The sequence below is a fragment of the Meleagris gallopavo genome, chromosome 3 (assembly GCF_000146605.3).
Source record: "Meleagris gallopavo isolate NT-WF06-2002-E0010 breed Aviagen turkey brand Nicholas breeding stock chromosome 3, Turkey_5.1, whole genome shotgun sequence".
NCBI lineage: Eukaryota > Metazoa > Chordata > Aves > Galliformes > Phasianidae > Meleagris > Meleagris gallopavo.
In genome coordinates, this window is record NC_015013.2 from 5,407,340 (window position 1) to 5,420,989 (window position 13,650).

Genomic DNA, 13,650 nt, shown 5'->3' on the forward strand with positions numbered 1-13,650 from the left:
AAAAACAACCCACAAAAATAAATATCTCCCTATCTCTTGTCTTCAACACCAGAGCTTTGCGAGGCAGCAGAATGCTGTTCCGCAGATACTAGCTGGATGGCAGCAATATTACTTCCAGGCTACGTTATGCAAAGCTGATTCCACTTAAGTGAATTCCTGAAAAGCATACTCCATGTCTTCATAACATGAACAGGCTCTGAAAACCAGCTCCATTATCGTTCCCCACAATCTGTGCCCAAACCTGCGTTCTGAATAATTTATTGGAGACTAAAAAGCTGTTTGCCAAGACCGTTCCTTTTCCCACTCAGCCTCACACTCAAGACCGACTATGGTGAGGAACAGAGGGGCATTCATCATTTCCACAATCAGTGATTTTAGAAAAAGTGCTGTCCCTCAAAATAATCACAAAAAAGTGAGAAGAAAGGTTTTTTCCTCATTTATGGACACGAAGGGCTCTGCCTGGTTTGCAGTCATTGGCAGAGCTTTCCTAACGTTGCTGACTCCAACGCTTTCAGTCCAAGTCCATAAGCAAACAGTATTGCCTGCCAATCTCTGCAGAGTTGTTGTGCCATGCTGTTAAATGTAGTCAAAGCCGGACACCCCAGGCTGTCCCCAACAGGAATGTGCAGCTCTGCAGTGCTGTGCTCTGTCAGGGCACTGAGCAGTTAACATCCTTGGCTGCTTCACCATCTTGCCTATAGGAGCGTGGGACTGAGGCAATGGTTAGCTTGAGAAACAAAAGCGAAAAAGCTGACCTTGATGATCGATGGAATTGCTGCTGCATAGAGTTCCCATTCAACAAACACAGCTAGCGGTTTGTAGCTTGTTTGGCTCCCAACATTTGTTCAAATGACAGAGCAGGTGGCACAGAGTCCTCCATCTCCTTTGTTTGCAAAACCCAGCCACCACCTTGCAACGCTACGCTCCCAGCTTTCTACACTGAAACTGTACACGGTGTCAGAGAAATGGAAAATGATAGCTGCCGTGAGTCCACACAGCTGTTTCACACAGGATCCCATTGCGAGTTCTGAAGTTTATGAGATGGAGATCAAGCACAGAATTCCCCAGAAGAGGGACGTGCCTGCCACTCAGGTGGGAAAGTGCGACAGGAGCAGAACCGATGCTCCTTCGTGCTGATTTCAGCCTTACCAACTGCTCACACAACAGCAGATTGCAAAAAATTTGCACAAGGCAGTTGATGCTTGTTCTCATTGGCTCCTTACAGAAAGGGGTTTTTCAATGGGCTGCACCTATGACCTAAATTACACATACAATCTAGTTACAGTGTTTGCTCTCAGCAGGATGCTGACGTTGAGGAGAGTCCCACAACCATATATACAGAAATCAGAGGGTTTCCATAGTCATCCTAGAGCATTTTCACCTGTGATGTAACAGTATCGATACAGTCAAGTCTTTGCTGGAAAACAGATGTTGCCACACCCAAACTCAGATTATAGTAAATGGATATAGTACTGCATTTTTGATGTAGTGTCAGCTAATCTGGAGAATAAAGGTTTCAGGTGGTGTTTTCACAGTCTAAAGATAAGCACTACTAACATTACCAAGGCAGGAACTGAGACCAGCAAAGTAAGTATCTTCAGGCCTTTGGATTACAAGGAGCTGTCCTGGTGTCCATACTCACTATTCTTAAATGCAGCAGGTTGAGGGAAGTGATTCTGCCTCTCTACTCTGCTCTCATGAGACCCCAATTGGAGTACTGCATCCAATTCTAGATCCTCCAACACAAGTAGGGCATAGAGCTGTTGGAGCAGGTCGAGACGAGGGCCACGAAAATGATCAGAGGGCTGAAGCTGCTCCTCTACAATGACAGGCTGAGAGCTGGGAATCTTCAGACCAGTATGGGGCTACAGGAAAGAGAGTAAATTTTATATTATTTATATTAATATATTATTTATATTAATAGGAAGAAATTCTTTACTGGAAGGATGGTGAGACACTGGAACAGGTTGCCCAGTGAGGTTGTGAATGCTCCCTCCCTTGAGGCATTCAAGGCCAGGTTGGATGGGGCTGTGAGCAACCTGCTCTAGTGGGAGGTGTCCCTGCTGATAGCAGGGGGTGAAACTGGATGATCTAAAAGGTCCCTTCCAACAGAAACCACTCTATGATTCTACGACAATATGTCTGAGAATGGATTCTTGTACATTCCCATTAGTTTCTAAGACAGAGAATCATAGAATCATAGGATGGTTTTGGTTGGAAGGGACCTCAGACAACAGGAGCTTTGTGAGGACTTTGTGAACCGATCATTTTTTCCACTAAGTATCAGTAGCTCATTTATGTGTTCTGACTTAGAATCACAGATATGTTGGTTAGAAGGGTGCTCTGGAGGTCACTCAGAGAGCCCTCTGCTTGAAGCATAGCTATTGCCAACACTGCACCAGGTCAGCCACAATTTCCCCAAGGCAAGACCTTGGGGATAGAGACTACTTAAGCTTTCTGGGTAACTTCTTCCAGTGCTGCACCTCCTTCCTAGGGAAGGAATCTATTGGGAAAATAGATGTGTGGGAAAAAACATGTTCTTTCTCTGTTTCTTACATAGAGAACCTTCACTGCACTACTAGTGGGAAATACTGAGTTGCATACACCTCCTAAATTTAATACTGAAGCAGAAGAGGAGAAGTGAAGGAGTCAAGGAACAAAGAAACTTTTCATTTCTTATCCAGTTTGCCAAGTTCTGCTCAAATAAGTAGCATCTCCAAATTGCCATCATGCGAGGACTGTTCTGATATCTGTGTGCTCCCAGCTCAAGTATTAAGCTAACAGCTAAGACAGCAACAAAAGCCATGATGACAATTCTCATCTTCTCCTATGTATGAAAGGTATGAGAAGCGGGAATAAAAACCGAGCTTGGATGTATGGAAAACCTGAGTTACTGACATTCAAGGCCAGGCTGGATGTGGCTCTGGGCAGCCTGGTCTGGTGGTTGGTGACCCTTCCCATGGCAGGCAGGTTGAAACTAGATGATCCTTGAGGTCCTTTTCAACCCAGGCCATTCTATTCTTCTACGATACCCAGAGAAGTCTGAACTAAGGTTGAACCAACGGAAGCTGGAGGATACTGGTTTACTCGGGATGCATTTTTTAAACAGACCTGAAAAAGGGGCCCTGCAGAATTTATAAATATATAAAGTTTGTGAAAAACTTCCCACGTAGGTATGTGATGCATGTGCCTTTAAATACAACCTAGAGATAGACATCTACATTAGATGCAAATAAAGAGAAAGAAGGAAAAATACAAGAATTATAAAGAGAAATACAAGTCACCATTTCTTTAGAAATGTAAAAGACTTAGATGAAGAAAAGCTCTTTGTGAAAGACTTCTGTAAGCACACAGAGCTGAAAAATCTAATCCTTACACTGAGATCTCTTCAGATAACCTCTCAGTTAAATTATTTAATAACAGCAAGTGTAACAAACTCTCCAAATCTCTAGAATAGACACCTTCCTCTGTGCAATACTGTCAAACCTCGAAGCAATTCATAGGCAGACTAAGATTACCTGTCTAAAATGACTCTCTCAATTGACTTCCACAGTATATATTCTCCCCTTCCATACAGCAAATGGAAAAGAAGGAAGTTGTCCACATTGAATAGCTGAGGCAGGAAGTTCTGAATGGCACCGCTAGTGCCAGGGGAAGATATGGAAAGATCTGGGCTTATTTTGAATGCTACTTTGACACAGGTAATAAACAGAATTTTTCCCTGCAGCTCTTTGGTGCCAGCATTTGAAGATCTGTTCTCAAACATTTCATCACCCTGCTTTGTTTTAGTGCAGATTCATGCTGACTTGACGATGCACTAGCTACCTTCGATTTGAAGCAACTGTCCACAGGGAACAATTTCAGAAGTGAAAGTCAGCATTAGAGTAGATTCTAGATTGACAATTAAAATTAGATTAATATGTAAGCAGACCAAAATAAGAACAGTTCATGACCCCAGGGACCTGGACAAGCTTGAGAAGTAGGCTCATGTGAACCAAATAAGATTCAACTAGGCGAAGTGAAAAGTGCTGCACTTGGTTTGGGACAATTCCAGATATGTCTACAGAACAGGAAAAGAGCTCACTGAAGGTAACCCTGCAGAGAAGGAGTTGGAGGTTCTGGCAAACAAAAAGCTGGACGTGATCCAGCAGTGTGTTCCTGCAGACCAGAAAACCACTTGTATACTGGGCTGCATCAAAAGAGAGGTGGCCAGAAGGGAGAGTGAGGTGATTTTCCTCCTCTGCTCCGTTCTTGTGAGGCCCTGCCAGGAGTACTGCACCCAGGCCCAATGATCCCAGCACAAAAAAGATGTGGATCTGCTGGAGCAGGTCCAGAGGAAGGCTACAAAGATGATCAGAAGGCTGGAGAACATCTCGTATGGAGACAGTCTGAGGCAGCTGGGCTTGTTCAACTTAGAGATGAGAAGGCTCTGGGGTGACCTAATTGCAGCCTGCCAGTACTTGAGGGGAGTTTACAAACAGGAGGGAGCCTGACTTTTCATCTGGACAGACAGTGATAGGACAAAGGGGAATGGTTTTAAATTAAAAGAGGGGAGACCTATATTAGAGACTAGAAATAAATTCTTTACTCAGATGGTGGTGAGGTGCTGGCACAGGCTGCCCAGAGAAGCTGTAGGTGCCTCATCCCTGGAGGCATTCACGGTCAGGTTGGATGGGACCTTGATCAACCCCTGATCTAGTCGGTGGCAACTGCACCCATGGCAGAGTGAATGGAAGTAGATAGTCTGTAAGGTCCCTTCCAAGCAAAGCCATTCTATGATTCCTTTAAGGTTACTGAATGCTGGGGAATTATTTTCACGTGCTTTTCAACCAGATTTGGCATGCTTCTTTGTATGGATAATTATCTGCTTGGTACAGTACTCCACTATAATCTAGACCCCCATGAGTCTAAGATTCATTGAATTTCACTGAAAATGAAACACTGGATCCCAACTGAGAGAGAGTAGAACTGCCAAAGGGATCAAGACCTAAAGCATTAGCGACCAGTTACCCAATTACCTTTTGAGCACCCACTTTATCCTTTGTGAAAAGTCCCTTTTGGGACTCATGTCCTTAAGTCAAAGCAAGCAGAGCTTCACATGGTTAAGCACAGCACTGGCACTGTATAAACTGGGCAAAAGTCACTTAAATAAAAATCTGTCCAGAAACTGCCACTGCTGTGTAGGACTAAACAGTGCTGTCCGGGAAGCAGGAACTGAAAAACAGGAATACTGTAACTTCAGTTGAAGCAGAATGTCACCAATAATGTGCATATCAGTAAAGTAGTGTTGCTAATTTTGACAGAAAAATACAGTTGCTAAATTCTGCAGGGAATGGTCCATTTGATGATTCTCGGCAAGTATTAGGGGTTGGGGTTTGTTTTTCAATGACCCCTCACTTCAAAATCTGCAGCTGGAGAAAACATTATCATTAGGCTTGAGGTTTCAGCCCAAAAGCCAAGCAAGACTTGATGTTTCAATGAACTCAAAACCTCAAACTGAAAATCAAATGTGCAAACTTTATGGACTCGAACCAGAACAAACACTTGCTAGCCCCATGTAAACAAAAACTACAGAGCTGCACATAGGTTTAAGTACTGAGACATAATGGCTACTGGCTAAGGCATGAAGAACTCCATGCTCTTTTGAAGTGCCCTACCAAATACTGGTAGATTTTCAGTGACCACAGAGTCTGTCTAGACACACACTGCCATAGCTTAGAGATGCTCAGGCCAACTTTAACTGAGAGCTCAATTGCCAGAAGCATTTTCTCTGAGTTCACAGAGATGTAGAGTAAAGTATCCCACAGTTCTGTGTGGCCACAGTTAAACTTCTTCGGTAGTTGACAGGCGTCTTCAAACCCATCTTCTGATGGTACCTGGAATACCAATCTAGCTACTGTGTCATACCAAAAAAATGTTTTGGTTGTCCATTCAAGCAAGAAATAGGTACAAATACATCTTTTGGTAATTGTCAGTAGAATATGCCAGGATGTGTCTAGAATGCCACAGCAAATGCATTTAAAAAAAATAAGGAAAGGTTTCTTGTGCATTTTCAGCACAGACCTTCATCACAAGAAACTGCTGATGTAGACAGTAAATCTCTTCTCATTCTCATCTGGAATCAGATTTTAATTCACTGATAATTCAACACTACTCCTTGAAAAAATTCCCCCATTATTTCTGGGATGTATGATAGACAGGTTATTGCAATTATACTACCTCTCAAAGTTCAGCTATTCTACGTAAAAGCCCTGACCATATATACTGGTATTTGTGAGCTGTTTAATATTCTGTTCCTAGTGTTAATACCTGCTATTTCAAAATTGAAGTTCACTTAGTACAGATATTGTGTACTTTGCCAAATCTTCATGGTTCCACAAGCATTACCGTGGGTAAATTTATCTGGAATATATACAGACAAGAAGCAGAAAAGAGATCCAGACAAAGCTAAAAATGCTATATTTATGCATTTGAATGATGTTTTCACAACATTCAACCACATTTCATCATTAGAAAATATATCTAAGCAATTGAAAGGACTGAGACTCTGCATTTTAAGTGCTGTGCTTTTGGATCCCTGTAAAATGTCTTTGTGATAAAGACTGCAGTGGCAGTCCTGGAGGAGAGCAGAAATGTGGGAATTCAACAGGGCAGAATGTTGATCTAAATGCATCAAAATGATAATCACTCGAAAATACACACATGATTTTCTCTGCATTTACAGAATCTTCCTAAGGTTAATATTTCCATTATTATTTTGACTTACTAAAAATTGTTTCCTCCATTTCACTTAGCCCTTGGGCTAAACTGTTCCTATGGTTCAAAAGCAACTGCCACGATGCATATTTCAGTGTGAAAGAGGTTAGGATGTAAGATCCTGTAGGGTACTGTAATTATGGTTAGGATGTAAAAAGAAAATAAAATTTGTATAGAGAATTTGGAACTGCATTAAAACACACAGAATGAACAAACAACTCACAGCAAAATATTAACATTCTGTATTGCTCGTTCACTTGCATTCTTCTTATTGTTCCCTCCTAATTTCATGAAAGTGTAAAATGGTTTGACTTAACTATGGAATATTCAATAGCTGCAAAACACATCACTTGACCTACACCACCAAGAACAAAACCACGGAACTGGGCTCCAAGTCACCTATTGGATTTGTAGTTCTTTTATGTCACAATTTCATTTTGACTCCAAAACTCAAATGCCTTGTTTAACAAACCTACACTTTCTAGTACTGGCTTTACGAACATGGAATGCCATCAAAGACAATGCAGATGTCAGAAGACAAGCAGATAGTGTAATCTTTGGTTCTTCATACAAATAAATCTCTAAATCCTAATGTGTTTTACAGACCCAAGAAAAACTGTGTGATGAGGAGGCTGCACAGAGATCAGTCAGGACTGCACGTGCAATGGCTTCAAGTCTATGAAGGGTACGGAGTTGCACACCGAATTAGTATCATATCCATGAAAAAATTAAATAAACAATGAAGTTTTGTGATTATAAATCATGCTACAGAGGGAAAAGCATACAGAAACACATCACAATCAATTCCTTGGTGAAACTGCTGATAACGCAGTTAATGTTTGTTCTTGGGCAAGGGACTGATTTCCTTTTGTTGGCTGCCCAGTTTTAGATGGGCATTTTACATGAAACACATTAAAAGTTCAAAGTGGAAGAACTATGTTTTTTCACCTGCGAGTGGTTTCAGCTTAGACTTCTGCATTACTGTCAGGAAGTCAGTTTTTCCATGCTTGTTACTGTAAACAAAGATTGTATGGCAAGTCTCCAAATGTGATAGCTTAAGGACCAAACTGCAGGAGTGACAGGCTATTTCTACAGAAAGTGAGAATGACTGTGTATTTAGACTGTATGTGGAGTGCTTATTACTTTGCTGCTTGGAAAGCATAGCAAACACATGCAAATATACCTTGGCATACATATATACAGTGTGCTGAAATGGTGAGTGAATAGGCAGGGAAAAAAAACAATAGCATCACTTGTTATTAGCACTGTTTCCCACTCTGTCTTTTAATGGCTGCTTATATCTATCAAACCTCAGTCTAAGCTCTGCTTGGTTTTATTTTACCTTTCTTTGTAAACTTACAGCAAAATAACATTTGACACGTCCAAGAAGAGTCCTTCTCCTCAAACAATAGCATTCCTTTGTAAAAACACTACCACTCCCAAGACTAGTAGCCAGAAATTAAAATTTGAGAAGCATTTATCTTGTACATTTTGGTGCTCCTTGGATATGAATCCAAATTTACCAATGCTGTAATGTTATAAAATTATTATTGTTTTTCAGATCTGAATCTCCTTTGGAATGCTGAAGGGTTTTTTTTTAGTGAACATAATCCACTCTTTCTGCCCTTGTGCAGGGCTTGCAGCAATGACACACGCTTTCTAAACGTGCATTTTCCTATATCCAAGACCCTGTTCTGAGGTTCTGCATCAACAACTGAAGCCAATGGATGCTGTGCCATACAGCACCATGCAGCAGTACCATGTAGTGTATCTTGCATTGAAAACACTAAGCTGGTGGAGATTGCACTGCTGTATCTATACTTCAGCTTCGTGTCTGTAAAAACAGGGATAATATCTGCCCTTCATCTCATGGGAGTGCGACAAAGATTAATCAGATTGTGGATCAGTAAGATAATACACACATTAACTGATGACAAAATACATTTCTCTTTGGAGAAGAGACCTAAAAACACAGAAAGAAAAAAAATGCACCCTAAAATTTGATGTATTTAGACTCATGTACAAAGCACTTACATTCTACCATCTTCAGTATGACACAAGCACATCCATTAATAGTCTTTGCTGGTTAAGACTTGCTCTCTGAATTGGGACTACAGTGCAGATGTTATATTGGCTGAGCAACATAAAAGCCTCAGATGTGTGTTATTAATTTGTGAAATGCAGATTTGTTTCATTGTCAACAAATTGTGAGTAATTATCGACAAATGGTGAGAAACTGAGGAGCTCTAAAAATAATTATGGCCAACTGGATGAGTGCTTCCTGGTCTTACATCTAACACCAAGAAAATATTTGAAACGTCTTCTGCTCTCAATTGCCATTTAAATGTTCAACTCAGACATTTATAACTGGAGTCAGCTTCGGAATTTTTGTTTTCCTTCATCATTAGCATCCTATCCTGTGTTTTCAAGCATTTCAAAACATCACAAAACAAATCCTTCTGAATTACCCAGTAAAATATATGAAAACAAAATCTATAAACCATAACAGAAAAATAGGCTCTGTTTTGCTGGTATTAAGTCCTTCCATGTTAAACAGTATAGGACATTGCTAACATACATTTTAACCAAGATAGCCTCTATTGTAGATTTAACAACAAATGAAGCTGATTACTCACCCATGCTATCAGTCCACATACCTTCCTCATTGCTAATGAAGACCAACCTTCCAGAATTAGCGCAGAGGAATTCCTTCCATAAAACTCAAACACTCTTTAGCTCTGTGTACGACAAAGTAACCTCCACCTGTAAGGTTCTACATTTAACAGTGAGATCTGTGTCCACTGCTAAAGAACCTTCCCTTGGTAAGTCTGAACAAGGCTTGTAGCACATAAGATCTATATAAATAACAGTGCAGGTTAGAAAGCTTTCACCATCCACAGGCTCCTCATGACAGCCTGGCATTATTGCTCTGACAACACACACAAGATATGTACCAAAATCTGGTTGTACACATATCTTGACTGAAAACAAGCACAAAGTAAATTCCTGGAAGCACAAAATGAGAACAGGGCACCTGTAGTGTGTCCTTTGTTTCATGCATTACTAGTGGTTATGATTCTCTGACCACAGGACCTAAATTACAGCTTTCTATCCCAAACTACAGAGGATGGTCTCCATGAAAATGGGATTGTTTTTATTTCTAACCTATTCTTTCCTGATCCAGCTACCTTCACCGCATTACTTCAATAAAAAGCCTTATTTGTGGGTGTAGGTTTCCAACAAAGCATACTCAGCATGCTTTCTGCCTTTTCCCCTTCATTCAACAAAACATTCCTTCGAATTTAAATGGATTTTTAACTTCATGTAAAGTAAAAGCTAGATAAATGCAATTCAAGTGTATTTTTGTTCATACTGAAAGCAATTGCCAAGTGTAGTTGCACTGCAGCCAAACTTGACTTCTTATAAGAGAAAATATCACCCTGTTTCCCAACTTCTGATAAAATGAGGAGGAATTTGCCTCTGACATGGAAACGTCTTCTAAACAAAAAAATGTTGTTGGAGATACCAGCTTGGGAGGAAACACAATTGTCTCAAAATCAGTAGCAGTAGATTCTTTCCCTTCCTAGAACTACTTCTTTGAAAGCTTCTTTTGCCATTCTTCTTTTTTTAAAACAAATGGGGAGAACAAATGGCATGCTCACATTCACTGTGCTCACAACAGGCCATCCTGTAGCTCAGCTCACAGCCAGATGTAATGTGCTAACGCCAGCTCCTTGCATTAGGATAATCATTTTAAAATGAGTACTTTAGGTGCTAAGATATAAGCTATAAGCTGCAACAACATTCAAATAGATAGTTATACACATATGCATCCAAGTAGCATGGATGTTCATCTGTTTCTATGTCCTTTAGCTGGCCTGAGAGCCTTCTACTTCCATAGAGCTCTACCTTCTTGCCTCAGTGCTGCACAGACCCTTCTCCAGCACAAGCACAAGCTTCTCCCAGCTGATAGGACAAAGATGTCTACAGAAACATGAGTTATTGTCCTCTCAGTATCACATGACAATAATCAAATTCACTGCAAAACTATATCCAACAATCTTTTCATGCTTTAGTTCTTTAAGCCAAATGATGTTCCTTATTAAATACAGTTTTATTCTCTTGGATTACAGTTTCATGCTAAAAGGAGAAATAGCCCTAAGAAAGAAGACTGCCATCTGCATCATCCTTACAAAAATTCTGTACAGAGATGTCTTAAACCTTAATGTCAGTGGGGCTGGTAAATACAACCTAGATATGGGAAAAAAAAAGCCTCAACAAAAAACGAGAGATACCAGAAGAACAGTACCATGACTTGGATAAATACAAAAAGCCAAATGCATTTCCTATTGGCCCACATATTAAACATTTTAATGAGGACTCAATTGTACACTACTCTTAGGATATTAAAAATGGAGAACTAAACTGACTTAAAATTTCTCTCAAGAAACATAAAAGAAGAAATAATCTAATACATTTTTATAAATCACTTACTTCTAATCTGCTGTTACAGACAATTTTATTCACTGATCACACTTGTTACATGGAAGAATTAAGGTTTGTTGAGCACCCTCAGAATGCATTCACCCACATTTCCCATGTTTAGTTTCTTTTTGGATTAAGCCTTTCTGCCAAATTTGCTTGGTTTCCAATCACAGATGAGGAACAGCCACTGTTTTAATGTTCAAACTTTTATATTACTGATTCAGCCCAAAACTAACCACATTTTAAAGAATTTAGGAAAGGACATCGTAAAACATGAGTATGACTCAAGAAACAGAAGTTTGCAAAGCTTCAAAAGAATGAGGTAACCAGAAGGAATAAGGTAACAAGAAGGAATTATGTTAAAAATGACTGTTCCAGGAAAACATAAAGGACAAACATTTTCTGTTTGGAAAATAGAAACCAGAGGGACACTACACAGAGATAAAAATACCTCATTTTATGCAGGAGACAGCAAAATCCTTCCACAACTGCATACTTTTAGAGTTTGCATGGCCCAATCCATTTCTTGGAAAATTGGTGTATCTTCATGAATAAACAAACATTTCAGAGAGTAAAGTATAGATCTTCTACTAGCATATGATCTTTTTTTTTCTTTTTCTTTTTCCTTTTCATTTTTTTTTTTTGAAGTTTGGCCAAAGTTCAAAAATACTGACACATCCTAGCCTGTTTTGTTCAGAGGGTGCCAGCTGGGAGCAAAGCCCACTCGTGTCCACTGTGCTTCCTTCAGCTACATCAACAGGGGCTGAATTGGATCCACTGGCTCCGGAATCTGTAGAAAATAACTGTACCTACAAGCTACTTATATCTTAAACAGTCATCATTATCTGACATCAACACACACCCTTGTGTGCATGCAAAATTTATACTACCTTATTATACTATCTTGTATATATATTAAATATTTTTTTATATTCATTTCTGGTTTTAGAATACATCCATTCAAAGGTTACTTTTTCAAGATCAATTGAAATTGTGCATACAGAAGGAAAGACAAAAATGTCTCAATTCTACCTAAGAAAAGATTTTAGAAAAGAATACATGGGTTCCTGCTGAATGAGAGGCAATACAGCATTCAGCTGCAATTTGAATCTATATTATATTTAATAAAACTGCAATGTGTTCTCTTGTCCTAGTAAAACAGCATTCTACCTTACCAGGTCTGAATAATTTGTATAAAATTGATTGCTGCAGTTCTTAGTAAGAGCTCTAATTGCATTCCTGGTATAACTTAAAATGATAACCTTATCTTAATTAGTAGCATGCTACAGAAATGCTTCTGAAAGCCACGGAGGATTAACCTGCATTTTTAAACAGAAGCCCCAGGGCTTTTTTTTTTCTTTTCTTTAATTTCATCTCAAACGTATGAGCTGGTGCTAAGTTATCAAGAAAGAAAAAAGTAAAATAATCACATTGAGAGAAAATAACCCTGCTGCCACCTTCTCTGGTCAGCGCAAGTTTCCATGCATAGGCTGATTTCTATGCACATGTGCACACATGCATGTCTGCTACTCCTCCACTCACAGCCCAAAGAATATGCTTACACAAAACATGTGTTTCTTATGTGTCCCCAGCACATGGCACATTCATCTCATCGCGTGGAGAATTATCCATGCCAGCACAGAGCCCTGTGTAGGACTGGAGTGGGCCGAGCAGAAAGAGGCTGTGACAAAGGGCAGAGGAAAGACACACTGATACATCACCCACCTACCGTAGCCACGGTAGAAGAAAAAAGAATCCATTAAATTTAACGTTAATATGAAATTAAAACAAACAAAGCTACCACCACCATCAACAAAAGCACTCAAACATGCCACCATCTCAGAAGAAAACTAACCCAAAACATTTAAACAACGTGCTGCAGACAGCCCTCTGAAGAGATCTCTGATGACAGAACCAGAAGTAACTCCAGATCTGCCACTGCAGCTGCCTGCAGAGCTCATCAGCCAGCCAGATGTAGCTGCGACTTCTACAAGCATGCACTTCACAACATGGTGAAGGCATACTGCCGTACTGTCAGGATCAGAAAAATGAATACTAGGAAAGTTTGGCAGCAAGTTCCTAAAAGCCCTTCATGCAAATCCTGCTTTTTCCTGGGCAATTTTCATCTGTTCGTTTTCTTGCTACATTTAAGCATATCTTTATTGTTGTTCTGTCAAAAAGTGACTCTGCTTTGTAGCTTAATAAACAATTATTAATCAGTTTTACTGGGATGATAATGAGCCCAACAGTAGCTGTATAGCATGACTTCCCTCAGAAAGCAATACTGGAACTGGCAGTTTGAACAGAAGAAATGCTTTGAACTTTTGTGACATATTACGCTATCGTTTGTGTTACATTTTGCTCAGAATTGAGTCCATCTTAATCCGTCTAAACTAAATAAACAAAACA

The 13,650-nt window shown here is 39.8% G+C and overlaps 1 long non-coding RNA gene across 2 annotated transcripts in view; it reads right to left on the bottom strand.

The window, feature by feature from the left end:
• The window catches only part of LOC116216417, a 182,793-nt gene that overhangs the window by 4,344 nt on the left and 164,799 nt on the right, over nt 1-13,650 (bottom strand). The window lies entirely within an intron of this gene.